Below are 16,262 nucleotides of genomic sequence, written 5' to 3' on the forward strand. Positions count from 1 at the left end.
TTTGATTGGTAGTCTTCAAAGAGGCAACATTTTAATTTAAGGGTCAACTTGTTCTGAAAGGCTAACCAATCATGTAATCTAGATAAGTCTCAGTCTAAATAGGACAAAGATTGCCATGCATAATTAAAGTATTCAAAGGCACCTTTGTCAGCTCACTGCAAGCGTTTGGGATGCCTTGAACCATACTAAAGGAACACTCATTGAAGCGAATAGTTTAAAAGATCTATCATATTAGTATGGATAGTGAATCCTAATACATACTAAGAACTAATTTTAATTTAGTCATCCCTATGTGATGAGAATTTGTAAAAGAGATTAGCAAGGTTTGATTATCTCTACTTGAGAAAACTTGAAATGTTCCATGTTAAATTTGTAAGTTTAACTCTATTAGTTTCTTACAAATCTTTTGCTTTTGCTTTCCATAGCTCCTTCTCTACTTATGTCACTTAATAAAGCATAACAGTTCACGTAGCTCTGTCTTTAACTAAACACCAGGAAATCTAGTATGCTAGTGAAGAATGTTTTAAAAGCTGTTTTTCATTTGATTGTCATTACAAAGTCTTCTTAGTTATTTTGCAAATAAGTAGCCCATTGCAATGGAAATTTCATTAACAAAAAAAAAATCAAAAAAATTAATTATTTCTTCGTCATAAAGTAAGAGTTTTCTTGAAAAAAATAAATGAGCACAGAATATACTATCTTGAGCTCAGAAGGTCTAAAAAATATAACTTTATTTACCTCTTCACACCTATAAGCTATTGCTGACAGCATGCCTATCAACTGATACCTAAAGGTTCATATATTCTGTCATATTATATATCTTTATATGTATATATATATATTTTTTTTTGCATGAATTGGATAGTTTACCAATCTTCCAAATACTAAGTTTTTCATTTTTCAGAGAAGACTCATTAATATAACCCCAGGAAAGGTTAAAGACCGAACTGTATGATCAGGAATCTGAGCTCCTGATAGACACATCAAAAGGAAAGCAGGCATTATTGCTTTTTGTAGATCATCAGATCTACTTAGTGGTTCACTCCGTGTTCTTCAAAAACCCAAATCCTGAGTGCTTAGTATGCTAATCTCTTAGATCATATGAAAAATCAGAAATGGGAATAAAGAGAGTATTCTTATATTTATGTACAGATTTGTTAAGGTTGCAGTTCAATCATTTGCCCAGAAATGAAAAATGGACCTTTTGAGTGAGTGACAGACTAGTTCTTTACACAGTGGATAAAAAGGCAGGAAGACATAAATTGGTATATAAAGGTTAATATTTCCAAATACTGTGAACAAAACTCTTAGGGAGTTGAAAATAGTTTCCTTCTTGGCATTCAGTAATTGCACCAAAGGTTATATTATGATGATATGCAAAAGTAGGAATCCTGATTTCATTATTTTTCCAAAAATAGATAATTCGAAAAGTAAATAATCTAATATTAGGTGACAGAGCACTAGTCTGCTGCAGAAAGAAGGTGTACAAGACTCCCAGGCTGGAGCAAAGCTTCAGGGATGCTTTGTTCAAAAACGGAGTGGTTTTGTGAGTAAGGAGGGAAAGGCAGCATGCATTAGGACTAGATGTGTTATGCAATCACTCTGTGTCTAGGGAGCACAACAAGCGACCCAGGTTAAATTATTCTTATCAAGGCTGTGCCAGTGTTTCTTGGGACCAGGGATGGTTCTGCTGAACTCCTGTGGGAACACAATTCCCAAAATGAAGTAGGTGTCTAGACTCCCACTGCAGCGTGCAGTATTTGAATAGAAAGTGAAGGAGCAATATTTTCTTCCTATTTTCAGAAACTAAATAAGAAATCTTATCCCAGCCGCCTGCCTGGAAATGGAAGAACACATGCAGTGGACACTTGCTGCCTGCAGAATTACAGCAATTTGAATCAGACTTCTTGATCAACTTATTTAAGTCCCAGAGACAAAAAAACTAACCCCGAAGTCCACCTCTCCCATGAACACAGCAACAAAGGCGAAGGAATTTGCCAGTCCTGGGACAAGTGACTCTGTTATACCCAGGGCAGGCCCAATCTGATGCTATGGATGGAAGCTGATATTCTAAGAGGGAGAGAAAGTTTACCTTCAATTACTAAAGCACAAGGTAATACCAGAATGAATCAGTCAGCAAGGCAGTAACTTTGAGATTACCTGATGTCTTCCCTGTAATTCCCTCCTTTTTTTTTTCCAGGCAAAGAAGGGGGGGATAACCGTGACAGGAGATACATGATACTTTTTTCATTAGTTCTTGTGAGGTCATTTTGGAAGCCTAATAAGGTGAATAACCAACTTTTAGCCCCTCATCCCAGAAGGTGGGCCTCAGTCTTCCTCCATGCAAATTGAAAACTTTCAGTTCTTCCACAAGGCAGTGCAGAAATAAAGCAAGTTTTCCATAAATCAGAAACAATGTTCTATGTTTACACATAATGCTGTCAAACAACCCAGAACCAGACACATTCAAATTCAGACTAAACACAGACCACCTTAGATATGCTCTTCCTGACAGGCTGCTCTTTTACAGGAGTCCTTCTGGTCTGAAAACTAGACTGAAACCAGGCTCCGACTCCACGCTAGTTGTGCTCCATATGGCTCCCCTGCAATATTGTGATTTGATGGTAAGCCTCATCATGATAGATCTGATTCACTGTAGATTTAAGGTACTCAGTGAAAATTAAATATGCTAATGGTACCTACTCCTTTCCCTAGTGGTCATTTGGGGGACTTCCATACTCTGGGCATACAGCTGATAGAGGAAAATCTGTTACAATGAAGGGATCACATTAATAATTAAGGTCACTGAGATAAAAATAACTACAGTTGTATAACCAAGCTCTTTATGTTATTAAGATTTATAGTGAGAATTATTAACTCTAACAGCTATTTTATCTCAAAGCAATGTCCATGAAATAGGATGACCTTTTGTCTATTACCTGTTGAGTTTACAGCATCAGAGTTCTAGCTTGATGAGTTTCCGACTTAGGCCAATTTCATTACATATTCTATTTATACCACATTTTTTTTTTTTGGATGGTTGTTCTCCCAGGCAGAAAAAAAAATCTGATATGTTTATGGCATACAAACTGGAAGAATCTCAGAACATTTTCAGCTAACTACAATGGCTATCAAATACACGGTTACACTGGCCTTGGGTAGGCTGGAGCAGGGAATGAAGCACTGACTCTAGCGACCCAACAGGTTAACAGTGGTAAATACTGCATTCTTTACAGTAATAGATTAATTTTATACATGATAAGAGTCCTGTGATAGAAATTAAAGACATCACAGGAATGATTTGAAAGGAATGGAATTCATAGAACAACTTTCGCTTATTAAGATTACAGCCAGGGAAAATTGCCTAAGCAAGTATCCAAAGCCTTCAAAACACTTCCTGACTTTCAAAAAGCCTTCCTCTCTGTATGGGTATTTCTGCCTAGGCTGCCGCATGGCAATCTCCATCAAAGCAAAGACCTCCTTCTGTTTTGGGCCTTAAGGAAACAGCTGGAGTTTCCATTCCAGCTCAGCACCAGGAAGATCCAGTTGGTACTAAAATCCTACGGTAGTCTGACTGAAGGATGCTGAGCCAGATGAATGACAAATAAACAGAAAAGGTTACCTAAAATACATGCTGGGGTGGTTGCTAGAGCATACAGAGAAATGTGAACCACCTTGCCATTTTCTCCCCTCAGAATATTGCTCTCACAACACCTATGAAAGTCCAAATGAATTATAAGAGTAAATTAGTCATATTGTGGTTGAATGGTTTTAAATAAAATTGACTATTAAAATGTTCCAGTCTTTCTCTTTCTCCTATAATGTCTTTATTTCTCCTCTGAGATCCGCAAATTACATCTCCCCTCAATTTACTTACTCAGGCTCTCTACTGAGGTATAAAATTTTAAACTGGAGTATTATTTGATCCTTCATAGCCCTTGAGTAAACTTTTGCTGACTTTCCTCTTAAAATGATTCAAACAACAGAAACATCGCTATATGTCTCCATGAAATAATTAACAGCGCTAAATTTTGCACCAGCATCATTAAACCTTGGGACTAACACTCAGTTGAGATAACTGAGGCCTTTTGCATTTCTTGTAGATTAATGACTTAATGCTTTCTGTTGGAGAAGATATATCAGCCTGAATCCCTCTGCAGGTGAAGGAGTAGCCTTATGATAAGTCCAGATAGAATTTCTTTGCTGTTAAACAGTGAAAATTAAATAAAAACAAAACAACACAACAACAACAACACAACATGAGAAAACCAAATAAGTGAAACACTGCTAGAGAATTTGAATGGAATTCATACAGTGGCATTCATTTCCCTACAAATTAGGGTTGAAATGGCCATTGTGTCAGGTGTACTGCAGGGCAGCTCCAGCTCAGCTTATGTCAGTGGTGATCAAACTAATTTTATTTCATAGCTGTATCATATCTTCACCATCCTGCCTGTATCAAAGAAATGTTCATGCTATAAATCTGTAACAGGAAAGACTGAACTGAACAGTGAAAGACGCTACCAACCTTTATCACTCGTAACTGTGTGGGAAGAACATGTGGTTATTAAAACTAAATAGGCTAAAAACCACCACCAACAGAACCCAACCCAACCACTAAAACTGCAGCAATGTAAAGCACAGTGTGAATGTTAATCATATACATGTCTAAGCTCACGTTTCAATAAATCTTCAGCAGGTGCAGAGCAATTCATGAGCCTGTGACAGCAGCCCTGTACAGCATTTCACACTGGGAAGGAGGCCCTGAACGCCCTGGTAGCTTTGGCAAACCCTGCTGAAGACAACGAGACCTACTTCATTAGGACTACAACGTGATGCCTTTGAAGACAAGAATACTGATTTGTGACACGGAGAGGAACACCCATTTTTCCTTGTGCACTTGCTATGGGTTATAACCCAATGCAGCTGACTAAAAACATCAGTAAAGGAAGAAATTTGGTAATTTTTAGATCATCCCTATTTGGCCACCTGCTCTGAGTAAAACAACTGCTTACACAGTTTCTCTTTGTTTTTCTTTTTTTTTTTAGATAATACTCCTGTCAAAAAAAAACGTGTTTATCATATACTCTGCAACAAAAGCATCTGGTAATTCTAATGTGGAAGATCATCGTTAATATTATTACTATTTTCAGGTACAACACCCCAGTGTGGATATAGCCTAGTGTTTCACACACACCTGTATTTAGTCTACTGTGACTTTATTTAAGTGCTTAAATAAATGACTTGATATTCAAAAATTCTGATTACCTACTGGTCGCTCCTGCTGGCTTTTGACTGACTTTTAACTTTGTGAGCGCCTTCATTTCCACAATATTTCTTTTCTTTTTACACAGCAAATACTAATTTTTACCATCCACACTAGTGGTTATGATTTTATGCACTGACGATAGCCTGCTTTATTTCAAACCACACCACTGCTCTGTTAAGTATAAAACCACAAAGCATTTTGGATTACAGATTACTCTGCCAAACGGGCATCACAGCCTCAAAGATTTCTCTCTTCCTAGGAGAGGAGTAAGATCTGCATAACTTGTATTTCATGACAACACAACAGCTCACATTCTGAATTACTAGTGTTATACCCTGATGCGTGTCAGCAATGGCATTGCCGTGTTGGCTGGTTATTTAACAAAGCTAAATTAATTTGTAGCTGTCAGTCATGTTTGCCAGATTTGCTTAGATTTTGAAATTTATTGACAAGCTATAATAACCGACATTTAAATTGTCTGTTCTTGTAGAAGCAAACACAAAGCATGGAGCTAAAATATGACATTTAGTTCTAAAGGTTGGAGGAGAGGAGAGGAGAGGAGGGAGGGAGGGGAGGGGAGGGGAGGGGAGGGGAGGGGAGGGGAGGGGAGGGGAGGGGAGGGGAGGGGAAGGGAGAGGAGAGGAGAGGAGAGGAGAGGAGAGTCAAGGAGAGGAGAGGGGAGGAGAGGAGAGGAGAGGAGAGGAGAGAGAGGAGAGGAGAGGAAAGGAAAGGAAAGGAGAGGAGAGGAGAGGAGGAGAGGAGAGGAGAGGAGAGAGGAGAGGAGAGGAGGGGAAAGGAGAGGAGAGGGAGGAGAGGAGAGGATAGGAGATGAGAGGAGATGAGAGGAGATGAGAGGATATGAGAGGAAGTGAGAGGAGAGGAGAGGAGAGGAGAGGAGAGGAGAGGAGAGGAGAGGAGAGGAGAGGAGAGGAGAGGAGAGGAGAGGAGAGGAGAGGAGAGGAGAGGAGAGGAGAGGAGAGGAGAGGAGAGGAGAGGAGAGGAGAGGAGAGGAGAGGAGAGGAGAGATCATTTGCTACTTCTGTAATTCTTCTATTTAAAGGGATTTTCTTAAAAGGTCTAACATTTTTAAAATATCATTAGAAGATTTAAATTTATGTCCTCCTGAAATATATATATATTTCTCATATTCCTTGAATGTTTTTTATTTTCTCTTGGCAGACAAGTGCAAAAGGGTACATTCATCCTTCTCCATACCTGTACTACTGTCTCATTCAAATCCTACTCAGCAGGCAGTTTGATGATGAGGGGACTGAGAGGTCCTGTCTGTACCATTTTTGCTGCTGCCATCCGGGACGGGGACTTTCAGCTTCCTGTGTGCCATTCTTCCTCCTTGCATGACCGCCCTGATGCTCACACATCCACAGTGATGGGGAGGAAAGTGGCAAAAGCTCCAACGTCCTCCACGCCTCCAGCAAGGTGCTGGAGGGCAGAGAGCACGTACCTTGGGACAGCTTTGTGCCACAGCACAGGGTTGGTCACAAGTACATCAGGAAGTGCTTCTTAGCTGTGCAGGTGAGGGAGCGCTGGCATGGGCTGCCCGGAGAGGTTGTGGTCTCCTCCTTGGAGGTCTTCAAAAGCTGCCTGGACATGGTGGCCCTGCTTGAGCAGGGGTAGGCCTGGGTGGCCTCCAGAGGTCCCTGCCACCCCAACCATTCCATGACTCTGTGATGACATAGTCCTGAGATTATGTCAAGGGCACCTGTACTACTAAAGAGTAACATTACTGCTGTAAGCATATTCCACAGCAAACACAGAAAAGACACAAATAGTTAACCTTTATTATTTCTTGTGATATCAAATGCTCCCCATGTTATGCTTGTTATGTAGGAGTAACAGTTTGATGAACTGACCACTGTTTGTATGCAAACTTGCCTGACTTCAGAAACATCAAGACCAGATGGGAATAGTATGTTCCTTTTCCATTTTAAGATAAATGCTCCACTGCAAGACAGACCAATGATCCAGGTTAGAAGTCTGTCCTTCCCTATTGGCTCTAACATAAATCAGTGAACATGAACACATATAATAGCACGTGCTACCAGCCTGAAGGGTCTGGCATGGAGGTTTGGCTCAGCCTCAGAAGCTCATTTGCTCAACTTACCTTGAACACCTGAACAACACAATCTCTCATATCTATGAAAGCAAATGAAAAAATCCATGAACTGAGCGCTCTTCCTGGATTTTGGTCATTTGGCTTTCATCAGATCCTCAGACTGTGCACACAGGCCTAAGGGAAAGAATCAGAATACATTTTCCAGGAAAAAAAGTCTGAAATTTGAACGGGGCCGGGGGGGGTTGGGGGGGGGAAGGCTGATGTCTGACCTGCACAATGTCACCCCTCCCCCTGTCTGGATAGCTTTTGTAGATGGCTTGCTCTTTCAATTCCCCTGATTGTAACTGCCAGCATGTAAAATGAGCCTCTTGTGTAGATTGCTCTTAGCTGATTATTGTAAAGAGTCTCCACTTCAAATAAGGGGTTAAATCCTCCCTCTGCTACATGAGAATGTTTTTCTTCAAGCTGTTTGATTGGCCTGTTGCTCGTACATTCACTCCATGGTGAAGGACTGGGGCAGTGATTGCAAAAATCACACCCAGCACAGCTCCCTTAAATCTACTATTGTGTCAGAACATAAAGAGCAAAACTAACTCCTGCTCGCCTTAAAACCTAGAAGTTGTTTTTTTTTTTTAATAGTGGACACATTTTAGAAAAGCAACAACATCTGATGCTTTAAGTCCTTCACTGGTCCCCTAATGATGACCGACTGGAACATTAGAGCATCCTTGGCTTCCCTTCAGGCCTTTTAACTACTCCAGCTGGTCACTAACTGCTCTGTAAAAAGACCTCGGTGTGACACATTTGTACACAATATGGATCCTGCAGGTTCTCTATCCCCACAGCACTAGTTAGGAAAGTGTTCCCTTCATGTACTGGCTATGCCCTGCCTTTCAGGCAATGTATATATATATATATATTTCTCTTTTTGCCAGCTTCTCTGACTTCTATTTTTAATATTCAGTTAACTTTGTAGAAAGTAATTATATTCTGCTCATTCTACACCAGCTGGTATTTACTTCATCCTCCATCAGGCATCAACAGAGCATGGGGCTGCAAGACAGAAATATTACTCTGGCAAGCATAAATATTTCATTTTTCACACCACAAATGCGTTGATGATTTATTAATTAGCCTAAAGGCCTGCTGCTTCTGCATAGCTGAGTAGCAAAATAACTCAGCTACGACGACTGAGAAAGTCTATGGCTCACATCCCATTGGAAAGCTTTGACCAGCAGCATGTCTGAAGGCTAAAAAACATTTCCAATGGGCCAAGACCAAAATTACCAAGATAAATCTTGGCTATTACCACCTTTGGACTAGCTTTGGAGAAATGCCTTGTCGAATTTCAAGCAGCAGCAGCAGCTCAGATACCAGCCTGGTGCCGGCTCTGTAGACGGAACCTGTCTGGCTGCTGTCAAACACATTCTCAGCAGAACAGATACTCTATGGCAGTCACAATACTCACGCAAGCTAATAAAAGGAGGAAACCGAGTAATAGACTATTATTCTTTGGCATTGATAATTTCAGCTTTATGCTGGCAGCAATATCTAGCTTTTTGCTTTAAAAAAATAATAATAATCCTGAGAGTCACCTTTTACATTTTAAAAAGAATATTCTTATATCTTGATTTTAGATCTTATATCTTGATACTACTTTAAGAACAAGTTGAAACACTGCCCACTTCATTTTACTTAAAAATTGCAATAATTTAGAAAGAATCTCCTAATTTAAAATGAAAAGCAGGGAAAGAAAAGATAAATATATCAAAATAACTTATACTAATTTCAAAGAAGGATCAGACACCATTTCAATACTGGAAAACATACTAGCATTCCCATTTTGACTCCATTTGCTTTGATTTTTAATTATACTTAAGTATGATTAATTCTCTCTAGGCATGGATAAAAAACTGGACTGGACTGCTGGGTTCAAGGGGGCAGTGGTTCAAATCAGTGGCCTGTTACAAGCAGCATCCTCAGAAGTCAATACAGGGGCTAATGCGTCTCCATCAAATAGCCAGAATAACTGCACCCTGAGCAGCTTTGTAGGTGACACAAATTGCAGGGCAGAGAGATCTATCAGAGGGCAGGGCTGCTGCTTTGGGAACACGGACGGCTTCAAGGATGGAGCTGGAGGAGCCTCAAGGAGCTCAGCAGAGGCAAATGCAAGTCCCACAGCCTCATCCCAGGCAGCTATAGCAGGAGGGTAACCAGCACATTGGGAATGATTTCCCTCCGCTGGGCACCTGGGAGGCCACAGCACTCATGGAGTTTCCTAAAACCTGTCCCTCACTAGGGGAGAGATATTGATACCCTCAAGAATCGATATCCTGTGCTCAAGGGCTGGAGCGCATAGTGTACAGGAGGGGCTGATGGAGCTGGGGTTGTTCCACCTTGAAATGAGAAGGAAAAAGGGCCACCAGCTGCAGTCTTCAACCACCAAGAGGGGTTACAGGGATGTCAGAGCCAGACCCTCCTCAAAGGAGGGTAGCGAAAGAGCGGGGAAATCTTCAGAAGTCACAGCAAGAGCCGGGTATAAGGAGATCTTAAAAAACAACCAACCAACCAACCACCACAAAATATTAAGCACTGCAATGGTTGTCTAAAGAGGCTGTGGGGTCTCTGTGGTTGGAAGCATTCAGTGCTTGGCTGGACGAGCCTTCTGCCATCAGATTGCTCTTTGAAGCTAGCCCTGCTCTGAGCAGTAGGTTGGACTACTTAACCCTCCCAGTGGTTCCTTCTAAGCTAAATTATTCAATGATTTCTTGATTCAGAGAACTTAGCAGTAATTGCTATTTATATAGTCTACTTAATAATGGATGTTATTTGATATTTGTATCACAATTTTTTGACCCTATTCCAAAAAGATATCTGTTCTCTTTCCCTGCAAGAAGTCTCTTTTACACTCTTGAAAATGATCAGACATGACCAAAAGAGCAGCAGTTCCAAATCAGGGGAGCTTTTTAGTGCAAGGTTCTCAAAATGTAACCTTTTGTCCAGTTTGGTTTGAAAATACTTTTTAAAGTATCAGAAGTTTCCTTGGAGCTAAATTCTGCCTGGCAGTCGCAGTGCACTTGCACACACATCACCTTAATTCTGGGTAAAATAAAGCCTGTGCTTTTGGCTATCTTCCCCTCTGGCCTCATACTAGGACTTTTCAGCAGGATGTTTTGAAGAAATATTGAGATTGGTGTTATCAGCAATCTGCCTTTAGTTTTATTATTTCTCTTTTGCATGACACAGATGAGACTTGGGGAGTGGTCAAAGTGCACAGTGAGGCACCATCACTGCCCGAGACAGGAGGTGGCTGAAGTGCCAGGTGGATGGTGGGAGGGCTGCAAAGGGATAAAGAGAGGTGCTTATAAACATCAAAGCTGGGAATACATCCTGTGTCTCTTGGTCTCAGAACAGTGCTATCTGATAGAAAAAAGCTGGTATGGGGGGGAAAAAAATCATTAAGAATATGTCTCTTGCTGACAACAGTCTGCCTGAGGTTAAAGACAGAAAGCAGATGCTGTTAGATGCCTTCCCAAGGGTTATTTTTAAGGTTACTCCTGCTCGCTAGATAAACACTACAAGATGACATGAGGGAAAAAGTAAGGGAGACACCGATGCCTGCTTCATGTGTGTGCCAGCGGCAGGAGGGCAGCGGGAAGAGGCAGCCCTGTAGCCTCTGGCGTGTGCCGGGTGCCCACCACCAGCCTGGTCACCGCACCAGGGGAGGTGCAGAGGTGCCAGTCGCTGCAGGCTGGCAGGGCTGCGAGCCAGCCGAACACGGGCACCAGGCACCTGGCAGCAAAAATGGGGCCATTCAAAAAAAAAACAAAAAAACCACAACAGTTGTGATAGGATTCAGCAAAATGTGAATAAACAGAAGACACAACTCCTTTTGGAGGATTTCCTAAGTGTTTTGCCTTGCAGGGAACTTGCCACAGCCAGAACACTCAGAGTCCACCACGGTTTCCTTGGACACTTAGCATTTTCTCTAAAAGGTTCATGAGAGAATTGGTCAGTTCTCACCATTTGGTTACTAGTGAAGCAGTGCATGCTGAAAACGTGGTGGGTGTTTCCACCGCAGCTCTTCTGCTGCCCTCCAGAGAACATCCAGCTGAGTACTGTGGGAGCTGTGGGGCTGCCCTTCAGTCTAAGCAAGTTGTGAGAAACTTACACATCGAGACCGTGGTTATTTCTCACTTTCATAATCTGCATTTTGAGATTAAAACAAAGGTTTTGGTCAACTTTACTCATTTTGCTTCAGCATGGCTTTGGCAGTAAGCCTGTTCTAAAAGGACCCCCACAACTGTGTTTTAACACAGCAAGCATTGACTTACCTCTGGATCCACTTCTCTCAACTCTTTCTAGCAGCTGCTGTCAAATGCTACTTTATATATGTATACTTCACTTTATTGCATATTAATAATGCATGTGTTGTTTTTATTAACATTAATATTCCGTTCATAAATGTAGCTTTACTAAATTTTCAATTTGTATAACAACGGACTTACATGTTAATACACCTGCGACTGCGAATACCTTTTAGATGGACAGTTGCCCATTACCTTCTTAAACAAGCAATAGCGTCACCTCATTACCTTATACAAGAAGACACTGAAGGTTCAATTCCCAAGACAGAAATCTTCATTTTCTTTGCTTTGTCTGGCAGTTCCCTGCACAATAAAGATACATAACAGGAGTTGTTATTGTAAGAGAGGAGGTAATGCAAAGTTTCCCGTTTGTTGTTCTTTTTTTTCACTGAAAAATTCCAGACTTTTCATTTCAAACTACTGCACAAAGATGTCTGAGATCTCACCCATAATATAGATTGTCACATTTTCTGCCAATTTTATACTTATAAGCCAGAAGAAAATTGGCATTAGACACAGTTTTGTTTATTTTTTATCTAAAAATGTCAATAAAATATTATAACCTATATCTGAGAAATGTCTTTCTGCTGCCCACATGCAATATTGTGCTCACTGCTTCCAGGCAAATCCTTTGTCCCAGGATGCATTTCCACGTGGTAGGTACCGTGGGAATTACCTGATGAGCAGCTTTGCCATTCCTTTGTTGCCTTATGCCCTCAAAGAACTTTGCTTAAGCCAAGAATTCAAAGTTATTAATTGTCACCGTGCTGACTTTTTTTGGCTGCCTTGAGCTTATGTCACTTATTACAATATATAATGCATCGCAGCTGTGAAATGGGGCACCATAGCAACAAGGGCATGTGGGAGATGGCTATTAAACCAGAAAGGTAGGTGTGACAGAAGGCCTGGGGTTTGTCAATAATTCATGCCTTATGGCAAAAGGAAATTGATAAAAGGCATTTAAAAAGAGGTAAATCTATTCTTTTTCTGTGATCACGTAACACATCCTTCATGAAGATGTGAACTAACACCTCTAATAAAAAGTAAAGGACACACAATTCAGAGGCTGATCACTCAGATCTCCATTTCCTTACTGTTTCCCACAAATCAAAATGAAATACTGTCCTTGAAGGCAAGAAAGAATGAGCAACTTCCCAGAAAAAGAAGGGACAAGAGCCAACACTATAGGGACAAAACTGTTTAGCATTCTGCGTGGAACTTTGCACCGATGCTGCAATGCTGCCCTCGTAATCCGCACAATCACTCGGCCTAGCGGGAGCCAGGCTGAGTTTCTGGACACACAGGAGCTCCTTAACACCCTCCCTGTTACAAAGTAACCTGCAATCTGCGACCACCCTTTTAAGCCGTGAGATGGATGCATCTGCATTTCTGATACAAATGGTTTCTTGTTTTCTCCTTGCATCCATTCAACCTGGTTCCTAAGACAACTGCTACTTCTCAACAGATGGGAAACCCTCAGCCTCTGCAGAAAACAATTGCAGAATAAGGACTGGGGGATTGGTGGCTTTGTTTTGAGTGAAACTGAGACAGCTTGCCTTTTTCCTCTCATTACAATATACCGCAAAGGGGCACGGCTCATGAGCAGAAAAGACACGAGATGCAGGACAGGTGTGTTGGTGCAGCTGCAGCATGACCTGGAGATGGCAAGCACCAGCCCCAAGCATTTCCTACACAGAGTCCTCAGCTGGAGACCTCGCAGTTGCTGCAGGCTTCTGTAACGTTCCCTGCATTGTACATACTTGTTGAAGTGCTGTTGATGCTTTTCTATCCAGAAAGAGAAAAAATTTTCCTCCGTCCTAGGAGAAAAATCAGTTTCCAGGATACCAATGTCATCAGCAGTCAGGACAAACTACTTGTTCTCCTCATCAGCTTTTGTGGGAGCAAAAGCACCTAACAACTTGCCAAATACAGTACGTGGCCAAAAGATTGGCTGTCTTGCAAAAAGGAATTAATCATGAGCAGTCCTGCTGAAAATAATGGAAATATTTAGATGGACAAATACTATCATGGAAGAAGATAGCCTAGTTTAATAGCAAATAATGAAAACTAGTGAAAAAGAAATAAGTGAAAATATTGAAGAAATGAAAAATTCATGTTTAAGTGCTAGGAGAATTTTGTAGTCAAACCATAGTGATAGGAGCTCCTGTTTTGGCCAGCAGATCTATAGCTCTTCCTTGAAAGGAAAGATGGGGCAAGAGAAGGTAAGAATAAGAAAATTAAGCATGGACTGTTTTCATCAAAAACTTGGGAATAGATGCCTTGGCTGCAGTGCGTTTCCATTCCGGTTTAGATTGATGTATTTATCCAGCAAAATCTAGAAGCTTTTCTGAGGTGATGTTGCCAGTGGTGGCCTTTAGAAGATTCTGAAAAACACTTTAAGAGAGACAGGAAAAGGAAAAGTTAACCTAAAATTAGATTGTTTGCTCAACCATATCCAAATGAGATTATGGTGTGAAAACCTACATATGTTCATCTTTCAATGCACCACTAACTAAAGAAAAATGCAAGATTTGCAACATAAAACTAGGAAGATGAACAACTGGTGTAAAACAAAGGAATCTTCCTCAAAGCCATCAGTCGATGGTATCTGGAAATCCCTTTTGCTTTGATATTTGTTCAGTTTGGTATAATTTTACTAATGGTGAAGAATGAGATCATTATAATCTACTGCTACAAAAAAAACTAATCTACTGATCTAACGTAGAATATAAATCTTTATTATAATCTGCATGGTCAAGCAGCTCAGATCTCTCTAATCTCAACACTGTTTCTGGACCCACTTCCTTGTTATACATGAAGGAGTTGGAATATTGCAGGTGGTTTTGATGATACAGGAACCACACAATGATGCGACATCAAGAGCTTTATCTTAAACTGACTTCTGTGACTGAACATGCCCATGTTACCTAGCTCTCAAAGATCAGGTATTTCCTATGAATATTATAGATAATATTATAGGGAGTTAGAGAAAGAAAGGCATCAGGTTTCATAGCCCTGATGATGTTCAGTGCAGGTATCTATTCTCTGCAGTTCAATGCTGCCAAATATTCAGTGTGGGGAAGGGGCAGGCTTCAGGGGAAAAAGGCAGAGAAAAATCTTAGGTATATGTGGAGTCAGCAAGGAACTCCAACTATAAGTGAATTAAAAAATGAATTGACCCAAGTGACACAGGTTCGGAGTAGTTTCATTAGTTGTGCTTGTGCAGTAGCTCCCTCTGGGACCAAGGGAGACGTGTTCCTCTGCATTTACGTGTGGCCTCAGCCAGCATGAAGGTGAATAGGTTGTGCTTTAGCCTGCAGCACCATTAAGCCTGTATAAGAACATTTCTATGCAGCTTTAACATAGGTAGCCTACAAAGGCTTACTTTTAAAGTTGTACATGAAGTTACATTGAGATCAGTATTCCTTTTACATTTGCTGAATTTAAGCAAGGGACATCTCTTCTCTCTTTACCTTCTGTCCCATTCTCTTTTCCAGCAGCCATAAAGACTACCTGGAAATATACCAGTAAAAGATTTATTCAAAATTGGTCAAATGCATTCGCACAGAAAGCTCCTGCCAGCTTTTTGCATAATCCTACCATGTCATTCTTACGTGATCTGAAAGATAAGGTATTAACATCCCTAAGGGGAAGGAACTGATACTGATGGAACAGAGATGGCTACAGATAGTGCTGCATTATGAAAGTTAACAAGTTCACAACTCGTTCTCTGGGAAAGGTTGGCCCAAGCCAGCCTTCCTGGGCTGCATGTGAAAGTCATGGAGGCTTTCAGAAGTAGTGTGCTATAGAGCTATACGTTGCTGAAAAGCTAGCAGTTGTCTCAAGTGTCTTAGTAGTGCCTTGCTTTGTCCTTCTGAAGATCTTCTTAAAGGTTGGACTAGATGATCTTGGAGGTCTTCTCCAACCTACACAATTCTCTGATTTGCAATGGCAAATACATCATTCCTTTCTCCAACATGTGGCCAAGATATTCTACTTGCAGGTATCTGAGAATGCATAAAGCAGCAGACACTCCTTAGAGAAGTACCCCAGTTTCTTTAAAAGCTCTTTAGTGTTTTAAAAGCTACAGAAAAATATATTGTAAGAATTTCCTTATAAATCACAAGAACTTACTATATTGTGTTCTGACAGAAGGGAAGTCTACAGTACAATTGTCTCCTTCTTTGCAGTTTTTGTTTCACAATAGAAGTATTTTCTTCCATTTCCCATTCTGTATGAATTTTTTTTTCCCGCTGTAGCATTTCATGTTCAGCAACAATGCTAATTTACCAGTTATTCTTTGCAGCCCTGTTTAATTTGTCATGTACATGTTTACATTTAGATTATGCATTTCTACCTTCTTTTTTTTTTTTAATTGGAACAAATGGCAGTAAAAGCACATTAGATATAATGTTTACATCCAAATATAAATAAGCATGAATATCACATGCCCTACAACAAGAATAAAATCAAATGCTGCATTTTGTCACCTAGCAAGGCCTACAGTGTGAGGCAGAGGGAGCAGATATCCAACACATGCACTAGAACCTAC

General features: G+C 40.7%; 1 long non-coding RNA gene across 3 annotated transcripts in view; it reads right to left on the reverse strand.

Annotated features, from left to right (window-relative positions):
• Window positions 1-6,392: 6,392 nt before the first annotated feature.
• LOC121073215 overlaps window positions 6,393-16,262 on the reverse strand; it is a 342,593-nt gene continuing 332,723 nt past the window's right edge. For 2 of the 3 annotated variants that reach the window (XR_005821566.1, XR_005821565.1), the window contains 2 exons: window positions 11,939-12,013; window positions 6,393-11,549 (listed from right to left, as the gene is read on the reverse strand). This is a non-coding gene — a long non-coding RNA (uncharacterized LOC121073215). The remainder of the gene's footprint in view (window positions 11,550-11,938; window positions 12,014-16,262) is intronic. The other variant, XR_005821567.1, reaches the window with a different exon arrangement.

Source organism: Cygnus olor, chromosome 7 (genome assembly GCF_009769625.2).
Source record: "Cygnus olor isolate bCygOlo1 chromosome 7, bCygOlo1.pri.v2, whole genome shotgun sequence".
NCBI classification, from domain to species: domain Eukaryota; kingdom Metazoa; phylum Chordata; class Aves; order Anseriformes; family Anatidae; genus Cygnus; species Cygnus olor.